The sequence below is a fragment of the Eublepharis macularius genome, chromosome 11, assembly GCF_028583425.1.
Source record: "Eublepharis macularius isolate TG4126 chromosome 11, MPM_Emac_v1.0, whole genome shotgun sequence".
NCBI lineage: Eukaryota > Metazoa > Chordata > Lepidosauria > Squamata > Eublepharidae > Eublepharis > Eublepharis macularius.
Genome location: NC_072800.1, coordinates 21571645 through 21595459, shown reverse-complemented (window position 1 = coordinate 21595459; position 23815 = coordinate 21571645). Strand labels below are relative to the sequence as shown.

At 41.1% G+C, this 23815-nt stretch overlaps 1 protein-coding gene across 3 annotated transcripts in view; it reads right to left on the bottom strand.

The window, feature by feature from the left end:
* The window catches only part of EGFR (epidermal growth factor receptor), a 197500-nt gene that overhangs the window by 127405 nt on the left and 46280 nt on the right, over nt 1–23815 (bottom strand). The window lies entirely within an intron of this gene.

The following is a 23815-nucleotide window of genomic DNA, read 5'->3' as shown; positions in this document are numbered from 1 at the left end:
AAAGAGGAAGGAGGCATTCTTGTTGAACTCCCAACAAGGCTATGCAGAGAATGATGGGATCCATATGTTCAAAAGCCAGATGGAACAGGGGCTTAAGGATAGAGAGGAATTGGATGAGATGGCATGAAAAAGTTAGCTTGATCCAACCCACTGAATTAAATCCAAACCCACTGAATTTATTTAACTTTTTCTTCTCTGTTAGATTTGGTCACAATGTTTGCTTTGTTATAATGCAAAGCTTTATCACAAATGATCAGCACAAAAATAAACTACAATGCATATAAAATGCTTCTCCCTGGAAAGTGAAAGCTGTCTTACAGTCAGCTCATACCAGCATCTAACTAGCCTAACAAATCATTCATTACTTTGAAAACAAAACCATTCTTCTTTTAGAGTGTTCATTTTGTTCTCTACGCTAACAGAATAGATGATGTCATTAAAAAGTTTGTTGAATTTTACCAAAGCAAAAGGGAGTTTAGAACATTAACACTGCCTAATGTTGCTTGTCCTAACATGAGGATATGCTTTTCAAAAGTGATTTCTTAAAGCTGGGTTCCATCTGTTTTCCCACACTCCCTACAACACACGTAACAAAATTAGCAGATTACTTACAGTGTGGTTGTGTTTTGCTTAGAACTTTCAGCTTGCACACACACACACACACACACAAAACCCCAAGCTAGTTCAGGAACTTTCATTTCTAGTAATGAAGAGCTGGGGAGAACAAATTCAGCAAGTTTGCTTACACCAAACAATATGTTATTTATGCCACTTGAATTTGCAGTAAGCCTGATCATGCATAACATAAATAACCTTTCTAGGAATCTTGTTTTGTACAAGTTCCTCCTGAATTTCAAAGTTTCAGAGCCCGGAGTTCTCAGAAGGATTACCACTGCTCACCAAACTACAAAGATCAGCTTCCCTGGAGAAAATGCCACCGATGAGTGTGGACCTTATGGCATCATATCCCTGATGAGTGCCCCAGGCACCTCCACAAATCTCCAGGAATTTCCCAAGCCACTGCCAGTCCTGAGCACACTGCCTGACAGTAATGAGAGAGTATCGGAGTGGCAAAATCATTTGCAAATGAGCCTATAAAATTAGATTAGAACTTTTTGACAAATCATAGAGATTTTATACATTTATGAGGTTTGCTATTTAGGAATGAAGAAAATATAGCACATTCTAGAGACTATGTAGCACATCAGCAACGATTAATCTTTACAATGGCATACCTAAATGCCTTACGGTCTAGAGTTTTGCAAGGGACGTATCATAGGGTACCATACACTGACAGACGATGCGACTCTGTTGTAGGCAGTACGGACATTCTATATCACGTGACTTTTGAATGCAGCTCTTTCTCTGAGGCTAAGAATCTTTTAATTTTTCCTTTTTTCCAAAATATACATCATACGGAGACATTACCTATTTTTTTGGTAGTGGCCAGTTTCGTGTAGTGGTTAAGAGCATGGGACTCTAATCTGGAGAACTGGGTTTGATTCCCCACCCCTCCACTTGAAGCCAGTAGGGTGACCTGGGGTCAGTCACAGCTTCTAGGAGCTCTCTCAGCCCCATCCACCCACCTCACAGGGTGATTGTTGTTTGGGGATAATAATGACATACTTTGTAAACCTCTCTGAGTGGGTGTTAAGACGTCCTGAAGAGTGGTATATAAATCAAATGTTGTTGTTGTTAGATAATAGTAGACCCATCACTCTTTCAGTTGTGAAATTTTATGCACTTGGGATTGATTTTCACAACCATTTAAATGTGGTTTAGTTTTTCTATTTTAGTAGTCTACTTAAAACTAGTAAATTAAGAAACAGTATGAAGTAGACAGAGAAACACAGTTGAAGATGGGGGGCAGATAGAAGATAGGTTGGTTGGTGGATGGGAAGGAGAGAAGGAAGCAGGGAAAAGGTGACGATATGGGGGGCTGGCAGGAGGAGGGAAAGGGGAAATAGGGGGAAGTGAGGGGCCCCTGTAAGTCCTTGAAAGTTCTCAGCTGCACAACTGGGCCCAACATGGCTAGCACCATGCAACTGGGCTTAGCCCAGTGGCTGCCATCACACTACTTGGCCAAGGTTTTTCCAAGTAGAGGCTGCCAGGGGGAAGGAAGGAGGGAAAGCTGAAGATGGAGGGCAGATAAAATTAGCTTAGGTGATGTGGGGGGAGAAGGAAGCAGGTAAAAGGGAGAAGTTATGGGTTTTTTCTTTCTTCAACCACTTCATTTCATAGGAACTTGCCCCATCAATTAAAGATTTTTATCATAGGTGCCTACAGCTTCAGAAGTTAGACCATTTGTGGAGCAGAACTTTTATAGTAGAGCCTGACTCCTATTGTAATAGCTTTTGGACCCCAATTGACATCCATCCTGTTTACGTGTGCTTTAAATGCTGCCGTTATCGTTTCAGATTTATATTGGATTATTTCTTGAGCCAAATATATTCAGAATTCTGAATAAAACCCGAATCCAAATTCTATACCAGTATTTTTAGACCCAACTATTGGGAACACGAAATATATATGGTATCACAGACACCCGAATCTGAAAAATACCGATTTTTTTGTACACACCCCTAAACCAGAGCATAAAAACACAGATAATGAAGCAACTTGAAATGTAAACCAGCTTTCAGACAAAAATACATTAGTGGTAAAACATCAACCCCTTATTTGTCTCTTTATATCACACCAAAACTTTCATGAGCTATAGTGTAAGATACCAGCCTTGCACTCTTCCTCCTCGCCCCAACCCCTCATCATGCATATCCCTCACTGCACAGAAGGCAACACCTCAGCAAGAGAGATTCTCCACCTCGGTGATATAAAATTCAAAATACGGACAGGAGAAGCAGGGGGAAAGAGTACAGTCCTGAAAAAGTATTCCTGACCTCACCATACATAGGAGGAAGAAATATCATACTAGAAGGCCTCCAGTGCTTAACAGACAGCATGTGGATCAAAAAAGAGGGGAGCCTGAGGCTCTTGCTATGTATGTATTTTATAAAAGAGATTTAACAAACCTAAGTTGTTGGCTGGATTTCCAGCTGGCCTACTCTTAATATATGGAAATGGGCAACCGAAGTTGACAACATCACCTGTTATCATCCCATTAAAACCTCTATTAAAGGATTAGGGTTTTTTTCCTCATTTCAGAGCAGAACCACAAGTGACAAAAGGCACAGATTGGACACTTGTCTGCTTCCCTCAAGTTTTGATGGGAAATGTAGGCAGCTTGGCAGAATGTTGGACAAGTGACAGTTGAAAAGTCCATTGGACAGCAGTCAGAGAGCGAAGCTGCAAGACCAGGATGCCTACATTTCCCATCAAAACTTGAGGGAAGCTGACAAGTGTCCAGTCTGTGCCTTTTGTCACTTGTGGTTCTGCTCTCAGTTAGCAACCACAGCAGTTGATAACTCTCTTCTTGTATCCTTTGCCTATTTCTTGCACGTTACACGGGACTTTCCACAGGCGTGGCATTAAAACTGTTTGGTTAGGCCAAAGTGTTTGAACTAGGAACCACTTCTAAACTAGGGATGCCAACCCAGTGCTTGCACCCAGAGAGAGTCTATTTGATCAGCATCATGCCAACACCATGACATCACTTCTGGTGCAATCTGGAAGTCAGTGCAACAGTCTAGGATCCACTCAAAACTCTGTGGTTTGACTGAATCCTAGAGCATCACACCATGATAATGACATCATAGCATTGGCATGACACTAAATCTTGCCCATTTCTCCCCCATCATTCTGTGGAACTGTGGTGAGGATCAGAGGTTCCAAAGGAAGGAGGTCCATAGCGGGAGAACTGGCGACCCTATTCTAAATTTGTTTCTAAACCTGCTGTTGCTTTTACAAAAGTTTCGTATGACTGAATACATTCATAATTTATGTTTCATGTTTAGTACATCTAAATATACTGCATTATTGAACAACCGGCTGTATTTCATGGCCATGATGCATAGGCAAACCCACATTTGCCACTCCTCCTCCTAGCCTCATAGCCTGCTTTCAAGAGAGTTATGACCTACATCTGGGCCCAATCCAGTTAGAGAGCCACGGCCACAGCCCTCAACAAAGACAAATGTAAGGCTTTGGTCACCATTCCAAGCAGTATTTCAGGTTCTCCCACCAAGGGCTTGTCATAAAACTGTACTGTGTAAAAATGTTCTGTTTTCCTTGGTGTTCCCTCAGTGGGGTGCCTTCCTTTTATTTATTTATGCCATTTATAGTCTGCCTTTTTCACTGAGACTCTTCTGTTTATGTGTCAGTATCCATGCATTTGTGTCCTGTTGAATTGTTTTTATGGTTTGACATATATATGTATTTTAAATTGTTTTAGTGTTTCAGCTGGGTGCTGCCTTGGGGACCCAGAACTGGGTGGAAAGGCAACATAAAAATGTTTTAAATAACCCTTAAAAAAAGAGAAAATGGTCTCTCCACTAAAATGTCCAAATATTTAGAGAAACAAGCAGAGCAATCCTAAACATGTATGCCTACAAGTAAATCCCACTGAATTTAATGGGGTTTACTCTCTAGTAAGAGTGTTCACAATTGCAGCCAAAGTCTAGGAATTTTTTAAAAATTCAGATGAGGCAAAATGCTTATCTATTTTGATACTCTGTTTGCTAATCTATTTCAACTAAAATATTTGTTACATACTCAGGCTGATACATCAGCCCATATGTGGCTCTTAGACACAACCATGTATATTCGGTTGCTGCAAAAAAATGCATGCATGCAGTCTGTGTGTTTCTCTTGATCAACATGGGAATGATACACAACATTATACACAACAGGAATACACACACAATGCTTTCAGCATTCCATCAGAGCTATCGAATCCTGCAAGCTGCTCGTAGTGCTCTATATTTTATTATTAATTGGGTTTGTTTTCATGCAAGAGAGGTCGAAAGTTCAACTGATGAATACAATCCGACACTAAATAAAATATTTTTCAATTTACACATTTGTCAGGATGCTTTTGATCTACAGTATATTTGTTTTAATGTAGACATTGCTATGGTTACCAGGAGCCAATTTTGTCAATATAAATCAACATTCTTTAGGCAAGTTAATAATAACATGACAGAAACACAACAGGAGGTTTACACATATTTTCAAACATAAAATAGAATGCAGGGATCTTATACCAAAGGATCTAACACCAAAAGACCAAACACCAATAGTTAGAATGAAACAATGCAGATTCATGTTACAGAATGAAAGGGTTACAGAAGAAAGCAAGCAAGCAAGCAAGAAGTTTGTTAACAGAGCATCTGCTTGCATGCAGAAGGTACCAAGTTCAATCCGCAGGATCGAGTGGAGTAGGGGATGTGAAAGACTTTGACTTGAGACCCAGGAAAGTCACTGCCAGCAAGAGTAGGCAATATTGAACTTAATAAATGAAAGGGGGGCTGGGCAGAGAGTGCTCAGGGTCCCCCAATGCCCACTAGTATGCTTCCTTTCTTGCCTTCCCACCCACATGCCTTCAGCCTGCCTGCACATCCTTCCTTGACCCACTCACAAGCTCTCCCACCACATGCAGTCACAGCTGCCCACATTGCCTGCACAACCTTTCCCCAATGGAGCTGAGTGGTTGGTGCAGCTAGGAGGGGCGCTGCCATGGCAACACGAACACTGATGCCTTGGGCATCACCCACACGCCCTTCTCCAGCTGTGCCAGGCAGCATATGCAGCTGGGAACAGAAGTGACAAAACACTCACAAGCAGGCAGTGGGTGTGAGTGCAGGCATCAGAGGAGACGCAGGAGTGGGGAAGTCAGCAGCAGTGAGCCTCATCAGAAGCCATAGGCCCTGGCAGCTTCCCCACCTTACTATATCCTGATGCCAGCCCTGATTCTGATCCAGTACAGAGCAATTCCATGAAGGCTATTTTCAGAAGAGTCCTGGTCTCTTTGAGTTTTCTAGGCCCCTTTCTTGAATTTTCAGTTTTCATTGATTTCAAAGAGGCAGTCTGTAGCATTTAAAGGTGAGAAAAAATCATGGGGGCAATACAGGTACTAACCAGATCCTCCATCCTCCTCCTCCTCCTCCTTCCAACTACAACTACGTGCTTGTATACCACCCATCCAGAAAGATTAGTGTCACACTCAGAGAGGTGAACAAAGTCAGTGTTATTATTTCACTGTGTTATTATTACACATTATTACAGCTGGGGCTGAGAGGAGTGGCTTATCCAAGGCCACCTGAAGAGCTCATGGCAGTAGTAGCAGTTGAACCAGCAGAGTGCTGATTTGCAGCCCAGCCACTTAACCACCAGGCTACACCTCTTCTAGTATTCCAGCCAATGAGTACAAAGATATTGGGATAATTGACCAATACTGAGGTGCTCTGACACTTAAAATTTTAAAATATTGGTAAAATTTCATTATTTACAAAAGCAGGCCCAACATACCCTTAACGCCACCTATTGGAGATATCAAGCTTTGGCCCCAAAACTCTGGTTTTAAGACTTATTCTCAGGGGCACAGGCTGAAATTTCAGGTCTGTCAGCAAAACCTGAAGGCTCAAACAGCTTCTTCTGAGACAGTAAGACCTCAACAACATCTTGTGCTTATTGCACAATTAATCTCCTTGATTTATTTTGTAAATGGTGAATCGAGCACCCCATCCAAGCCATGCAGTTATGACTTACCCACACATTCACAGATACCACAAATGGTGTGTGAAAATATTACCATTAGTACTGTTATTTGGTACAGTACCAAAATTTTTGTATAGACAGGCTAAATTCTTGCATATTTTTGACTAATGAGTACAAAAACACTTCGCACTCTTTTCTTCTGGAAAGATATAATTTTGGGCAATCTATGACCTGTGACAGAAGTTGATAGCGCTTTCAGCATTTTCTAATACCACAAGGAGATTTTAAAAAGAAAAACTGCTGCAAGAACTGATGAAACATGTTCAGTTTAAAAACAAGTTTGTAATCATTAAAGGCGTGGCAGCTTGTATGTATAACCAGTAAAAGAAGTGCTAACTCAAGATCTAGAGTATATATGGTGTTGCTGTGATTTTTTTTCTGTTAATTTTTGTGTATTAAAGAAACTGCTATGAAGAACACACTGCGTAGGCTCATAAAAGATTGGTGAAATGTAAAGTCTCTACAGAATTTTATGCAGCTGGTTTTTACTATCCCATTCAGCTCCATGACTGGATATTTCGCCATTGTGGCTCATACATATAAAGAAGATACGCACTGAACCATACTACAAAGTTCATTAACACTAAGTTCGCAAAATGCTTTGATGAACTAACAGAATTGCTATACATAAAAGTTTTTCCTACATTAAAAGAAAGAAAATGCATTGGTATAAATTTGAACCCAAGTATTTTGTTTAGTTCAAACATCAGACCATCTAGTTTCGACAAGTCATTGCTCCCCTAGCCCCATTTCCTTCCCAGTGAAGTAATCTACCACAATCAGGTGTAGTAGATCTCAAGTACAGGATGGCCACATATTCTCTTTTCTAGAGAACTCCCCACTTCTCCTGAGAAATGTTTCGTGAAGTAGGCACTTGAAGAAGGTGTGGTTTGATTCTTTATTTCAGGAAGCCCCATCATTTACAATCTGAGTGGCTACTCTGGACTGGGTAGACCCTGCGGAGCTCCACCTGGCTACGGCTCATGGCTGTTGGCATTTTTGGCCTTTGCAGTGATAGAGGAGTCCATCAGGAAAGCAGTATATGTGTTGTTATATTATGTTGAGTATAGCTATGTAAACTGTCAAGACCAAAACTGCAGCCCATTTTAAGATTCCTTCATACCAGAAGCATGAATAATGCCAAACAAGTTTCCTACATCCATAATTTGCCCCATCTCCTTCTCTTTCCTTTTCTAGTCAGTGCAGAACCCAGACATTAAGCTACTTGGAATTTTAAATATGAATTACAAAAAGAGGAACTTCAAAAAGATGCATTTGAAATGATATTTACTTTCCTTCACAAAAGCTCGATTATGCTGTGAATGTGGCAATGAACCTCTTACAAAGTAGATAAAAACATGGGAGGTGCAATACTAACCATGATGTATTTTATATTGATTGGATTATGCTAACAATACCAATTAATATCAAAACCGTAAGTGAAAAAAACTATTAATTCTATTAGATGACCACCCCCACCAAAAGAATTGATGAATTCCCAACACATTATCATTCCAGTCCAACTATAAAATCTACCTTCAGTTCTTCTCCCAACAATAAAACATTTTTCTAATCCCATCCAAAATTTCAGTACTTCCACCATATTTTAGATTGTATTATCAGCCTTTACCCTAAATCCCCTTACAGGGTTAAATCAGGTCAATTTATATATTTATGGTATTTATATACTCCACCTCTTTTCCTGACACAGAGGATAACAATAAATATAATACAAAAATAATATTCTATTAAAGAAGTCCTGGATTTAATACAGAGAAGTTAGCCGTGTTAGTCTGTGGTAGCAAAATCAAAAAGAGTCCAGTAGCACCTTTAAGACTAACCAATTTTATTTTAGTATAAGCTTTCGAGAATCAAGTTCTCTTCGTCAGATGCCTGATACAGAGACTCCCAAGTTTTTAACTGGGCCCTTCAATGAAAAGTGTATTCCCAATAGTGGAAAGAACCACCCTATTCAAAGTAGGCATCTTACTAACCAGTAGAGATGGGTACAAACTGGTGAAAAAACTAACCGTGCAGTTCGTGGTTCGTCACATTTCATGAACCACGAACTTTCACGAACCTGTCCTAGTTTGCGAACTGGTTCATTTGGTTCATCAAACCATCACATCCAGGTCAGCAAATCGTCACTTCCAGGCCCGCAAAAGGTCACTTCTGGGCCAGCAGAAGGTCTGCAGGAAGTCCATCCCCTGTTGCCTAGGAAACTGACTGATTGGCACCAGGCTGTCTGCAGTGATGAACCAAAAAATGAACCAAACGAACCAGCCTAAAGTTCATGGTGGTTCATCAGAAATGGTCTCTGACGAACCGCTGGTTCATGAACCACGAACCGTCCCGGCTCATCATGAAGTTTGGTTCGCATTTCGGTTCGTGCCCACCTCTACTAACCAGCATCATCTCTCCCTTTGCTGTTTCTTCTCTCTCAACCACTTCATCATGGTTGGTGACTACATGAATCAGACTCATGCACTATGCTCTAATTTTGCAATCCGGTTTTAGTACTTATTGTTTCACTGCATTGTTCTTCAATCTTGTAATCCTGTTTTATTATCTTGTGTTATGCTATGTTGATCTCTTTGTTTTGTAATTCAGTTTTATTGCATTGTTTGTTGAAATTTATTTTGCTGCTCCTACTGTAATTGTGTAATTTGCCTTGAGTTTCAGTGAGAAAACTGGACCACAAATGAAGTTATTTAAATAAATATATAAATACATAAATGCAGCCTCTATCCCATGCTCCTCATGTAAAGCAATCTAATGTGATTTGCAACAAATATGGAAATAGCTCAGTTTGCTGTTATATCCCCGACTGGCACATTCTGGCCTGTATTTTCTATGCAAACCGGGACTGCAAACAATCAAAAGCTCAAGCCATAGCTTCCTGTTCTAGACGCAACAGTGATCAGAGTTTCGCCATAAAAAGCAAGAGCATTTTAACAAGCTCTCCCATGGGAAGGAAAGAGGGAGGGGGAAGGGCATGAGCTCAATGGTCTCTCAGTCATGCTCATGCTGCGGCTAATCATGGCTTGTCATTACGTCTCCCGAGAACATAGTGAATCTAGTTTCATACTGGATTTAGGGACTGACAATCTGGAGGATGCCACCTTGTGAATATTCATGGAAAAATATGGCACCGCATCATTCAGAGATAACCTAACTGGGTTTCATATGTAGCAGAGGAGTTCCCTTGCTGCAGGCTAAGGAAATTCAGCTCTTCTTGACTCGTTTTTTTCCACGGAAGCACTTCACTTATTATACAACTTCAACAGAGAAGCAATTGACCTTTTGTTGGTGTTGAATTTCTTGGACTCCTTTTGATTTGGTAACTACAGCTTGTACTCATTCATGTTTAAATATAAACTTAGCCGTTAAGAGGGGATGTCAAAGGTATCCTTACTATGCTATCTATGAAAGCACTACAGTATCATACATGATGGAATCCCATCACACAGATGCATGCAGTACAGCAGATAGAACCATCTGCTGTTTAATCGTTATGCTACCATAATCATAATTCTATAGCATGCTCTCATCATCTTTTGGGGTAGGGAGGTGAGGTTAAATCTCTTTATAACAGGATTGGCAGTGTCCAAGGGACTACTTCCCATTCTAAGTAGGTCACAAAATAATAGGAATTGCAAATCCCTCCATCCACCAAGCATACAAGTACAACGTTTTTGCCAAACATAGCAATGAAGGAGGAAAAAAAATATTCTTACATCCTGCTGTGCTTGCTTTGTTGGTCTGCTTAATTCTGTAAGCAGACACTGACGTCTACGTATATGTATAATACAAGGTGGTATAGGAGAAACGTTGGTTGCCGTATGAAAATTTCAACAAAAACACAAGAAGCAGAGCCACAAAGTCTGGCATATTTCTCAAAGGAGATGTGGTGTCTGGAAAAGGGAACCAGAGGACTACAGAATTCTGAACAGAGATGGGCACGAACAGCAATACGAACAAAAAAAAGCCACACACAACCCAATCTGCTGTTCGTGAACAAGCTGTTCTTGAGGCCCCATTCTAAATGAACAGGTGATTGTTGCAAGCCTCATTTGTTGCTGTTTGTCAAGCCAGACAGTCTGGAACCTGCAATCAATTCCCATGGCAACTCAGGCAGGGACTGCCTGAACTCTGTCTGAACTCCTGCTGTTGCCCTGGAAACCCCAATCTAAGCCCAATTTAGCTTGATAGGCAGGTCTTCCTTTCAAGTGTGGAACTCCAAATTTGTTACAAAAAGGGAGCAAAGACCAGGGGGGAGAGGGGCTCCCAGCTCTGACTTTGCAGACAGTGGAGAGACAGTTGCTGTTGGATTTTGATAGAGTGCATTGGAGCTTGAATTTTCTTTGTGTGTGGTGGGATAGGGATCTACCCCTTCAGGTTCCAGGGCTGCTGCCAGGCTCTGGGGCCAAGCTATTATTTGTTACTGGTTCCTTTCCTGCTGCCTGCTCAGGTAAGATTTCTGGGAGTGGTCTGGTAGGAATCTACCCCTTCAAGTTCCAGGGCTGCTGCCAGGCTCTGGGGACAAGCTATTATTTATTATTGGTACCTTTCCTGGTGCCTGCTCAGGTCAGGTTTCTGGGAGTGGTGCAGTAGGGATCTTGACTTGGATGATGGCTGGAGGAGAGCCTGCTGGCCCCCACGAACAGCCAACCACGAACATGTTCATGAACAGGGCCATGTTCGTGGTTGTTCATGAGTCCCTGTTCGTGGATGGCAATGAACAACGAACATCATGTTCATTTTTTCCTGTTCGTGCCCATCTCTAATTCTGACACTGTCAAATAAGCAAAGCCCCCCCACCTAATATGAGGATCTTCTGGCATACCTAATGGGGTAAAAGAATCCAAAGACTAGAGACAGATCTTATCGTCTACGTCATATTAGCCACAAATGCCCCGCTCCTCTGCTTTAACATGTTACAGAAAAAATAGCAGGTGAAACACTCCCCCCATCCTTGACAATGAGAAGGTAATAGGGAAATCTTTACCAGTTTAATTTTTAATCTTGCTGGATTTATATTAAAATTTAATCAGTTTCTCTCTTCTGTTCAGTCATTGAAAACTCCAACCACTAAGATGCCTTTTTACTTATTTTTACCTGTTCTCTTGCTTTCTAAGCAAGCACAACACTTAGAGTGGAAAGAGTAGGGGGGTTAAAAAAAAAGAGAGGAAAACTTGTCTTAAGTGGATCCAAAAGGGATTATTAAATGCAGGTCACTGAACAAAGGAACTTAGGTACTTTTATCAAGAAGGCTGAACTAAAGAGCCAACACAATATAACTTTTCTTTTTTGTTCTCCTACGAGACAACCTGGGAAAGGCAACTACCTACAAACTCACACTGTAGGCTTAATTGGCCTAGAATACACCAGTCTGGATCATTCTTCTAAAGTCCTTTGTTAATTCTTAGATACTGACGATAACCAAGAAACAACTTCCAACTTCGGGTGGGATTCTAAGACAATGTTAACAGATGACCTTGCTAAGAGCAATCCCAGTGATTTCCAAAGTTCCAAGTACTAGCTTTTTAACTATGAATTATAAAGGCAACAGTTATATAGCTATTGGATGTCGCAACCCTGTGGTCTATTCTCTGTGGTCAGAATTTATAGTTCTACCCTATGTTCAGGAACAACTCTGACCTGGATAGCCAAGGTGAGCCCAGCCTTTTTAGATCTCAGAAGCTAAGCAGGGTTGGCCTTGGTTAGTAATCGGATGGGAGACCTCCAATGAAGACCAGGATTGCAGAGACAGGCAATGGCAAACCATCTCTTGTTAGTCTCTTGCCATGAAAACACCGCTAGTGGTCACCATAAGTCAGCTATTACTTGAGGGCATTTTCTGTGACAATGTTCAGGAACACACATTTTGGGCAGCCTGCAGGTTCTACTAATTAGTAGAACAGCCTGTTCTACTAATTTAAGAGTCTATTTCCTTCAGAATTCTTTATGGCAAAAGATGTTCAGTTGGTCTAGTTTTTTAAAAAAGAAATGTATAGTGATACCTAGCAGCACAATGAATTCTGTATCTCAACACATTTACTGAGGAAACGGAGCAGTAATTCTAAATAAATTCAGAAAAATAAACCACAAGGTAACATCTGAAGATGCCAGCCACAGCTGCTGGCGAAACGTCAGGAACTACAATGCCAAGACCACGGCAATACAGCCCGGAAAACCCACAACAACCACAAGGTAACATAACTTTAAAAATATCAGAAGTAAAACCACCAGCAGAAAATGTTGCTTCGTGTTGTATTGAGACACAAACATAAAACAAGTTGTGCTTTGCTGTAACTTTAAAACAAATCTTGCTTGGACAACTCAAGGAGAAGGTTCCTTCTCTTCCAAGTCAAGAAAATATCCAGGAAATTGTACTGTACATGCATAACCCCCCAGAAGACAGACAGAAATACACATTCACTAACAAAACCATTGCTAAGGACTATGCCACAAAAGGAAAACATACAGACACCTCTGTTTTAATTGGGATTAGTGTGTAATGTGTTTACCAGACTTCTGAAGGAGGCTTGTTAAAAAAAAACCCAGCTATTTCAAAGCAACAGTGCCAGTTTAATAGTCTTTGCAGATCTGCAGCACAGCTTTAGAAAGTTGATTTGCATAGATTCTAACCCAATCCTATTTACTCATGCTAAGCCTCAAAGGACTGGGGGAGGGAGAAGGATTCCAATTCCAAAAGTACATTCTGTTGCACTTGAAACTCCAGAGGATACAGCTGTAGATTGTGGCCTTGGATGCATGCTATCTTCTGAAAACAGTCATTTGGGATGACAGGTGATATTTTTATACATACAATCAGTGGCGCAAAGCATCACTGCTACGGAATCACAGTGAAGCTTGCTCTAAAAAGCCAGCAGAGAAATGTCAATATTTAGCCAGTCCTAACACCATAGCCTGCTAGGCGGCCTTATGTCTGCTCCATGCCAAGAGACAACTAATTTTTAACCCAAACTATAAGAGCCCCATTTGATCAAGAGACCCATTGAATTTAGCATCCCGTTTGCACGAGTGGCTAGCCAGATACTTCTGGGAAGCTGACAAGCAGGGCATCTCTACTGTTCGCAATATTTGGTACTCACCATGGATGAGCTTGTGGATCATGCATGGTTCCACTTTTATCTTTTTACTTCATTTATACCTAGCCTGTATCACCAACAGGGACCCAGAGTAGTTTACTTCATTCTCCTTCCCTTCATTTTATCCTTACAAACAGCCCCCCCCCCCCGTGAGCTACGTACACTGAGAGTGGCCCAAGATCAACCAGCAAACCTGAATGGCAGAGTGGATATTTGAACCTGCGTTTCTTAGCCCCTAAGGCAACACTAACCACTATCTTATACTGCTGCTGATTTCCGGACTACTGTCTCATTTCTTTCTGCTGTGCTTATCTATTCCATTTATTTCATTGTTTTAATTTGGGATTGTGTTGTAATTCTTTGCTGTTCTAGGGAACTACACTGAAGCGAAAATATATCTTTCAGAGATATACTATCGCTGGACTTGGAGGTTTCAGTTAGCTAATTTGTCTAAACATTTGTTCATGGAAACTACCACAAATTTGTGTGATCTTTTTTGAAAAGCAATCTAAGCAAGTGGCCACCTGGGCATGGATAGCCCAGTCAAGCCTGATCTTGTCAGGTCTTGGAAACTAAATAGGGTTGGCCATGGTTAGTAATTGGATGGGAGACCTCCAACGAAGACCAGGGTTGCAGAGGCAGGCAATGGCAAACCACCTCTGCTCATCTCTTGCCTTGAAAACCCCAGCAGGGGTCTCCATAAATAATCTATGACTTGACTGCACTCTCCACCACCAAACAAGCAGCTATCACCACTTCTTGTAGTACTGAAGAACTTAAGTGTTCTGTCAAGTATTACTTTCTTGTGCCTGTCTGAAACCTGTTCTTGCTCTGCATCTAGAACTGTGTGGTTGGGGGGGGGAGGGATTCTAGCCTCTCAATTACTTATAAATGTTTAAGAGAAATGCTTTGATGTTGTTCCAATCAAGAAATGTTGGGTTCCCTTTCATGTAGTCTTAAAAGTCAATGTATTTTAAAAAACTACAAATACTTCAAAACCTCTTGCCCTGGTATAATTGGGAATGGCTCTCTTCAATGTCATTTCCTCATTACTCATGTTACTGAGTACCCTTCCATAACCATGCATGTATTCATGTATTGCTATTCATTCAGTATTTTCAAAATATTTTCTTATTAATATTTTATATATAGTACATTTTTAAAAACGCAAGTACTTGACCATGTGTTAAACATCAACATTGTTTTAGCAGGTTGAGAATTAAATTTATTTTCTGGAGAGAACTTGAGGGGGAAAATGGGGAGACCATTTTCTTTTTCCAGAAGAATGGATTCCAGACTGAAAGTTCAAGTTACAATTCAGCTATGTTTCAACAGAATCCTTTCTGAGGAAACGCAACCAAAGCAGGACTGTGAGCCAAAAACAAACTAAATGTTTTAAAGAAATGCAGCAAGCACATGTATCAAATTAGTCCCAGGTATGGGGTTAACTAAAAAGGTGGGGAGATCCTATCCAAGGAAGCTGGAACAAAAGTTAAAGAAATTATGGGACCTGATAGTGGGGGAAGAGAGGAGGAATTGAGTGAACTGGAGGAAGTGAGGCTGGACAGCCCTGCCAAATTGCAGAAAGATGAGAAACTGAGAGCAAACCGTGGGATGGGAGAGAAAAATGGGTGCCAGTTCTATAGCCAGCAGCTGCAGAAAAAATGGCAAAAGAAGTGGTGGGAATGTGAAAAAGGCAGGCAGAATGAAAAGAAGGGCTTGGGGATAGAAAGCACAAGATGGCTCAGTTACCAAAGTCAGTATTATTTGAGTTGTACTATATGTAGGTCAGACTCAGGACGAAAGTCTGACCTCTTAAATTAATTCAGCGATAGTTACAGAAAGAAGTTAGAGTCTGCAGATGAAATATTTCAAATTGTATGTATAGGCAACTTCACAAACAATCCGTTTCATTTAAACACTGCAGGGATTCTGTGCTGTATATGGAAACAGAGGGAGGGAGAAAGCACACTAAACACACACACACAAACACCAAAACCAGAGTTCCATTAACCTGGAAACCATTTAGTGGGCTCCCACACAGCGTGGGATCGTATGATGTCACCAGCAACGCTGTTCTTAATTTGTACACACAATGATCTGTAGAAGGGAAGCCAGAAGTTGGAAATGCAAAGTCAAAGGTAGTAACAACAACAAAAAGGGGGTTGAAAAGCTAACTTTGTAACGGGCACACTTGGGAACTCAAAATGTGGTTCATCACCTCAAGTTAACTGTCAGCTTTCCCAAGGTGGCCCCAGTCATTGAGTTCACCACATATATAATTCATCACATATGTTCTAAATTATTCCCCAAAGCTGAGATTCACCATGATATAAGTAGATTCTAGTGGCTGTTTTGTTCCTGGTGCTATGAAGCAAAATATCAGAAACACAAACATGCAAAAAAAAACCCCAAGACTAACACAAAACTGTAAATAAAAGAATATGGCATTGATTTTCAGCAAAACCACAACTGTGCCATGAACTGCTAAACTGAGACATCCAGTATTCATCCAACTAACCTCCAGTGAAAGCTCGAGGTAACCTAGGGTAAACCGAAAGAGCTCTCTCCGCTTATCCTATTATGAGGATAAAATGGGGTGAGGGAAAGAGACAGGAACAACCAACTTGATATGGATAAAGATTTGGACTACAATCTGGGAGACTCAGGTTTAAATCCCTACTGTGCCATGAAATTCACAGGGTGACCTTGGGCCAGTGGCTTTCTATCAGTTAACCTGCCTCACAGATCGCTGTTGTGAAGATAAAATGGAGATAGGCTACCCTGAGCTCCTTGAAGAAAGATCAGGAGAAAAGAAAATAAACCATGTATGATGTTCTGAGCTCCTTGGAGAAAAGTGGAACAAAATACTACTAAATATTATTAAATATTAAAGATACTCTATTCAAACATGCATCGGAAGAAGAGTTACTTAATACTGACAATTTGATAGAAAAACTACCACGACACTTCCTGTTAGTTTCTGTGAAACAATTGGTTGTGATAGACAAGATTTTTTAAAAGAGAGTTTTTTTCTCAAATCAAGAGTTTTTTAATGGTAAATTGGATAACCAGGTTCAAGAATCCTGCCTTCATTCATAGCAAAAAAAGTGCATGTGTATGTGTAGCTGGTGGGAGATTATTTGTATCTCTATTACTAGGGAGGAATTGTGGCTAGGGTTGCCAGCCTCCAGGTAGTAGCTGGAGATCTCCCAGAATTACAACAGGTCTCCAGGCCAGAGATCAGTTCACCTGCAGAAAACGGCTAATTAGGGGGGTGGACTCTATGGAATTATGCCATGCCAAGGTCTTTTCCCTCCCCAAACCCCACTTTCTCCAGGTTTCACTCCCCAGATCTCCAGGAATTTCCCAACTTGGAGCTGGCAACCCTAGTTGTGGCTCAGTGGTAGAGAAAGTCCCAGGTTCAATCCCTAGCATATCCTGTTAAGGAAAGAGGTAGTAGGTGATGTGAAAAATCTCCACTTGAGCGCAGGGATAGCTGCTGCCATTTTGAGTATACAATACGGACGGTGATGGCCCCATAGTCTGATTCAGTAAGGCAGCTGCATGTATTCATGGTGTTATGTGCAAGATTTCTTTTACAAATAAATATTCAAAATGATTATGTTTTTTTAAAGAAATAAGCCAAGTCCCTAGACTAGCCAGGAGATATCTATGTTTTTTAATTCATGTAGTTTACCAAAATGAGAACACACACTTTCTTACACAAACTCATTACATCTTATCTTAAAGTAAGCTGATCGTGACAGGAGGAGGAGCAGTAAATGAACCGTATGTTATTGGGGCAGCAAGTTACCTTTACATAGCCTAATGTGACCAATCCATAGCTATTAACTCATACTTTGGGGGAGAATCTGGATCACTGCCAATTTTTAGTTCCTGTTCCTCATTTGGGGACACAGCAAAGGTAGTTCATATGGCCACAACCATTTACAGGTTTAAAATAAAGCCATCTTGGGCTTTTGAAATTCTGCCTTTTCTCTTGCCTGGATTTGTTCACAAGCCTAAAGGCATATCTGCAGTGAGATTTCAGATGGATTTATATGAGTTTTAAAAAGTGCATGTGATCTCTACCTTACATCGTGGTGCTGGAAGCACACTGATCCATGCATTCTGCATTAGGGATGTTTATTTCAAAAACATTCATATTAATTTGGTAGCATTAGGTCATTTTTCAGATATATTTCAACATTAGGGACTCTGTACCCTAACAGGTTAAATGGCAACGCCGTATGGCAAACGCTATTCTAATAACTGAGACTACACTCCCACTCCACAATCAGTGTACACAGAAATTACATGTCTTTGGGCCAAGCTACAAGTGACGCCTGACACTAGTTGGACACTTGTCCGCTTCCCTCAAGTTTTTATGGGAAATGTAGGCACCCTGGTCTTGCAGCTTGGCTCTCTGTCTGCTGTTCAATGGACTTTTCAACTGTCACGTCCAACATCCACCAAGCGGCCTACATTTCCCATCAAAACTTGAGGGATGCTGACAAGTGTCCAACCTGTGTCATTCGTCACTTGTAGTTTGGCCCTAAGAGAATTCTGAAGGTCAGTAAGGTCTCTCTCTGTTAACTTTTAAAAGAGCTTGAATAAAAGTTTTTCTGTGAATGTACTAGGATATGGAATGTTGTTAATATATATGTAAGTTTATGCAGTTAGGTTTCTACACACTAAATATGCACTACGTATTGTACTCTGCATGTGTTCTGTATAATGGTCTTGTTTTTTACAATGTTTTTCACGTCTTTGTAATGTGTACTATAACTTTTGCTATTTTTGAAATATTATATTAATTGTCCTTCATATACTGTTTTACTGATAGATCCCCTTCATGAAGCTGAGGTGAAATGCGTAAGGGTTATACAACATTAAAGAATTTTCTCTTACACCAATTCCTGTTCCTTCTTCGTTTTGACTTGACTTGGTGCGCTCCTCCCTTTCTTCTCCCCAGATATATTTCAACAGCCACAAGGGCTAGAAACTTGCTTTAAAATGAATGTGAGCCACAGAGGAGCACATTATGAAAGACATGTAGCTCATAGGCAACTCTTCTCCTACACCCCCATAAAGAACTTCCCTTGCACCAATAACATGCATCTCACTAACTGCCATTTTAAAATGTGCTGAGGCAACTATTTGAACATGAGACTCTGCCCAACTACCACAATGTGAAGAATAACAATAGACTGTAACGGTTTCAAACAGTATGACCACCCACATTTCAATGAACAAATATTTCTATGCCAAAACAGCCTCCTATTCTTTTCCCTATAAGCCAACACACAGTACCATTTAAGCAACTGAGATTATACCCTCTTTAGCACACATGTGGATTTCATATTAAAGTATTTTAAAAACACACCAACGGTTAAGTTAATTTGCTGATAATTTGTTCCCATTCTCAGCAGGCTACAAAACTGAACAAAACAGACAATTTGCCATCAATCTGCCAACACAGACAGATCTACTGGACTACAATAATAGTGTTTATATGAGTGGTACGGGCAAGAGAATTACATTGAGCGGAGAATTAACTAAACTGCATGAGGGAAGTAGTGATCTCCTGATGTGATTCTCATGTCTGAACCTGTATATAGGGAACAGCCGGTCCCATCACAAAGAATATGATTTTTTTGCTGAATGAGTAATTATGGCAAAGACTCAGTATGGTTTAGCAATTCTAAGTTCCTTAGAGAAACAGTGTAGAAGTACGGCACATAAATAATAAAATATTTCCTAAATGTTAACGTAGTAGGCAACTAATGCTAGGGATGCTCTGCTTGAAGGGTAGGACAAATGTATTATAGCAAAGATCAAAGCAAGATAACTGACCAGAGAGGCAGGCAGAAGTCCCAAAAGGAAATGGTCAGGGGCAGGGCTTATTTTCTGGGAAAAGAGGTGCTGGAACTCGGGACCGCACAACGACGTCACTTTGGGTCAGCTGGAACAAGGGGGGAATTTTTTAAAGTTTAAATCGCCCTCGGTGAAAATGGTCTCATGACCGGTGGCCCCGCCCCCTGATCTCCAACAGAGGGCAGTTTAGATTGCCCTCTGCACTGCTGACCAATCCCCATTCCCTCCTGCAAGATACTCTTCATCTGTTAATGGGGAAAGTTCCTTCTGCCCAGGGCTTTTTTTCTGGGAAAAGAGATGGTGGAACTCAGGACCGCACAATGACGTCACTTTGGGTCAGCTGAAACAAGGGGGGAGTTTTTTAAAGTTTAAATCGCCCTTGACGAAAATGGTCACATGGCCGGTGGCCCCACCCCCTGATCTCCAGACAGGGGAGTTTAGATTGCCCTCCGCGCCATTCGGCAGCAGAGAGCGCAATCTAAAAACTCCCCTCTGCCTGGAGATCAGGGGGCGGGGCCACCGGCCATGCGACCATTTTCAAGAGGTGCCGGAACTCCGTTCCACCGCGTTCCCGCTGAAAAAAACGCCCTGGTCAGGGGAGCCAGAAGAGGGATGGGCAGTGCTGGAGAGCCAGAAAAAGGCTTGCAGAGTAAAGAAGCATAGCAAGAACGAGGAACAGAGCCTGTGAGATGCTTGTGGAGGTGTTGCATGAAGACTCCCAGGAAGAGGAAATCACATCAGGAAAGGAAGTAGCAGGTTCCAATCACAGTGGAGAGAAGTGGAGCAAGACCAGGAGCCTGTAAAACTGGTGTGAAATAGTGATGAAGACACTGATCAAAGATCTGGAAGGTTACCAGTTCAGATCTCATCTCAGCCACAAACTCATTAGGTGGTTTTAGGTAAGCCGCTCAGCCCCTGCAATGTGGGATAACACTGACCTTCCTTAAAGGACTACTGTAAGGATTATAGTCAAGATAAGGTAGGCTTAGTGCTCTGAACTCTGAAAGCACTGCAGAAGCACTAAGTTTGCAAGCAAGGGTTGCTGTCTGTGGGTTTCACTGACACCTGTCCGGCTGCTGATGGAAACAGGATGCTGGAATAGATGGACCACTGGACTGATCCAGCAAGCCTATTCCGATGTACCTATTATTACCGCGGCTATCTGAGGCCAGAGAGGATTAGCTGCAGATGATATGCCATACACTGCTTTCTTGGACTCACTCACTTTTTAATCTTTTCCAACTGATTATTTACTGATCAAGATGGGTAGCCGTATTTGTCTGTAGCAGTGGGAAAGAGCAAGAGTCCAGTAGCACCTATAAGACTAACAAAATTTGTGATAGGGTATGCGCTCATGAAAGCTCATACCCTACCACTAATTTTGTTAGTCTTATAGGTGCTACGGATTATTTACTGAAGCGTGATTTTATGTGGATTTTATCCAGAAGCTCCCTCGAAAGCCCCATGGCTGAGAAGCAGGGGTAGAAGTCTTGTAAAATAAGTGAGAATCAATGAGTATGGCTCTATCCCAGCTCCCAAATGGCCTGCAGTTAAGAGTCCAGCTGTACCTTATAATGATGGCAGGTACACACTGGACATGCACATTGTTGTTGCATCACTGATGTACAGCCAACATACACAATCAACATGGTAGTCCATATTTGTTTTGCACCAGATGGGTACTTAAAATGCAGCTGACCTGCTTGATCACTTTGGTGATCCTTCAGTGTTGAGGCAAAAGCCAGATTTCTTCAGTACCATGTGCTTTCTTCACACTAATGTGGCCACTGTCCAAGTACCGGTATACTTAGAACCTAAGAAGGGTCCTGCTGGATCAGGCCAGTGGGCCATCGAGTCTAGAATCCTGTCTGACACAGTGGCCAACCTATTACTCTGGAGGGCCAATGACAGGGCACAGAGGCCAATATCTTCCCTTAATATTGCCCGCTAGCACTGGTATTCAGAGGTTTCCTGCCTCTGCAAGTGGAGGTTACCTTAAGTCACCATACTGGATAGCTACTGGTGGACATGTCCTCCATGAATTTATCTAGCCCCCCTTTAAAAGTCATCTATGTTTGTGACCATTACTATATCCTCTGGCAGCGAATTCCATGTTTTAATCACTCACTGAGTAAAGAAGTACTTCCTTTTGTCTGTCCTGAATCTAGTGTCCATCAAATTCATTGGCTGTCCCGAGTTCTAGAATTTGGGGAGGCAAAAATGTTCTCTCTATCCCATGCATACTTTTACAAAGTTCTGCCATGTCCTCCATCGGTCATCCTTTTTCTAAACTGAAAGTGCCAGCCTTTCCTCAAAGAAAATGTGTTCCAACTCTTCATTCATCTTGGTTGTCCTCTTCTGTACTTTTTTCAAATTCTGCGATGTCCTTTTTGAGATACAGCATCCCAAACTGCACATGATTCCAAATGAGGCCACAGCATAGATCCAAACAGGGGCATTATAATATTGGTTGCTTTCTTTTCAGTCCCTTTCCAAATAATCTCCAGCATGAAACTTGCCTTTTTCACTGCTGCCACACACTGAATCAACATTTTAATTGAGTTATTCCAAGATCTCTTCTTTTTTTCAGCTTCAGCTATTCAGACCCAGCATGTACTTAAAAGTTGGGATTTTTATTTTAAAATTATTGTAGTGTACTGGATTTTAGGCAGTATCTCTGCTAGTGTGAGAGGTCAGAACTAACTATCAAGAAAAAAGCACTACCTTTGATCACAGCAAAATGTAAATTCCAAAACTAAATGTAGATACATAGCAGCAAAATCTGAAAATGCAGCCCCACCATGGCTTGTGGTTCAATCCATCACTAGAAGGCTTTTATAAACATGCTTTTGGCTCTGGGAAATAAAAGGAAAGGGGGAAAGAAAAGAGAAATAAGAGATCTCCAAAATACAGTGTATGGAAAATGCAGCACCCAGCCAAATTCCCCGTTTGCTCAACAGTTATGCCTGCTGCTAATCCTCCTGGTTAGCTAGACTCTTTTCGGCCTTATTTCCTTCTCTCCCCTGCTCATTTTTGGCACAGAATTTACCTGCCCTGCACAACTTGAATGGCATGTTTAATCTGAGCACCCAGGTTGCCATGAAACAGAGAAAAACTTTGCAGTTCCACAGAATTAAAACAGATTATCTCAAGATGTGTCATTCCAATACAATTTTGGTTCCCTTTGCTTCTTTGAAATTTTCCTTCCCCTCTTTTCAAGAACAGTTCAAGGAGCGAAAAGTGAAAAATATAGCAGCTGCTCACTTGATAGAATATTTACACTTGTCATTTAAGCCTTACAGAACTGGCCAAACAGACACTCAAGCACAATATATTTTAGCACTGTGCTTTATTTAGCCCAAATAAATCCGCAATCTGGAGTTTGTAGACAAAAATATGAGCGATAAAGTAGAAGGGCTAAAAGGGGAAGGAGCAGCCGGCTACTTTTTTATTCTTTAGCTTTACTTGGAAATAAATTAACTTTTTTAATTTTAGCAACTGAAAAAAAAGCCTTTTTGAAAATATAGCTATTACTGGAAATGCAATTTCCAATTTGGTTCAAAAGATAAATATTACACCAATTAATTTAGGATGACATCATAGCCAGAAGGCCAGTGCCTGTTCAATTTAACCCTTAACTAGCTTTAAGAGATTGGCCATGGGATTGCAGCCTGCCCCTCCTATTCAAACTCCTCATTCACAACCCCATTTTCCACGGGGTTGCAGGTTATAGTTGGCTGTTGTTACCACAAATATGGAAGGACTCTGAATCTAGATTTTGAAATCTTGTGTTCAAAACAATAGGACTAGAATTTTTAGCAAAAGGAAATGGGGAAGGAGAAGCCACATATGACTGCTCTTGGAAAATGGGCAGGATATAAGTGTACTATAAAGACAGACAGGTTACCTCGTCGTTGTTTCTTTATACTGGTGCTTCTTCCTAGGAGCGCTGCTTAGAAAGAAAGCCCCTACCATCAGTCACTCCAGCAACTGAGAGTCTTCAACAAATCTCAACAGGCCTAGAGTGTTCTAGTTCAAGTTTCTCTTACCAGTACCTGTTTTGTTTGACACAGAGTTCACACAGTTTTATGTTCACAACAATCCTGTGAGGTAGGTTAGGATGTGAGTAAATATCTAGCCCAGGATCA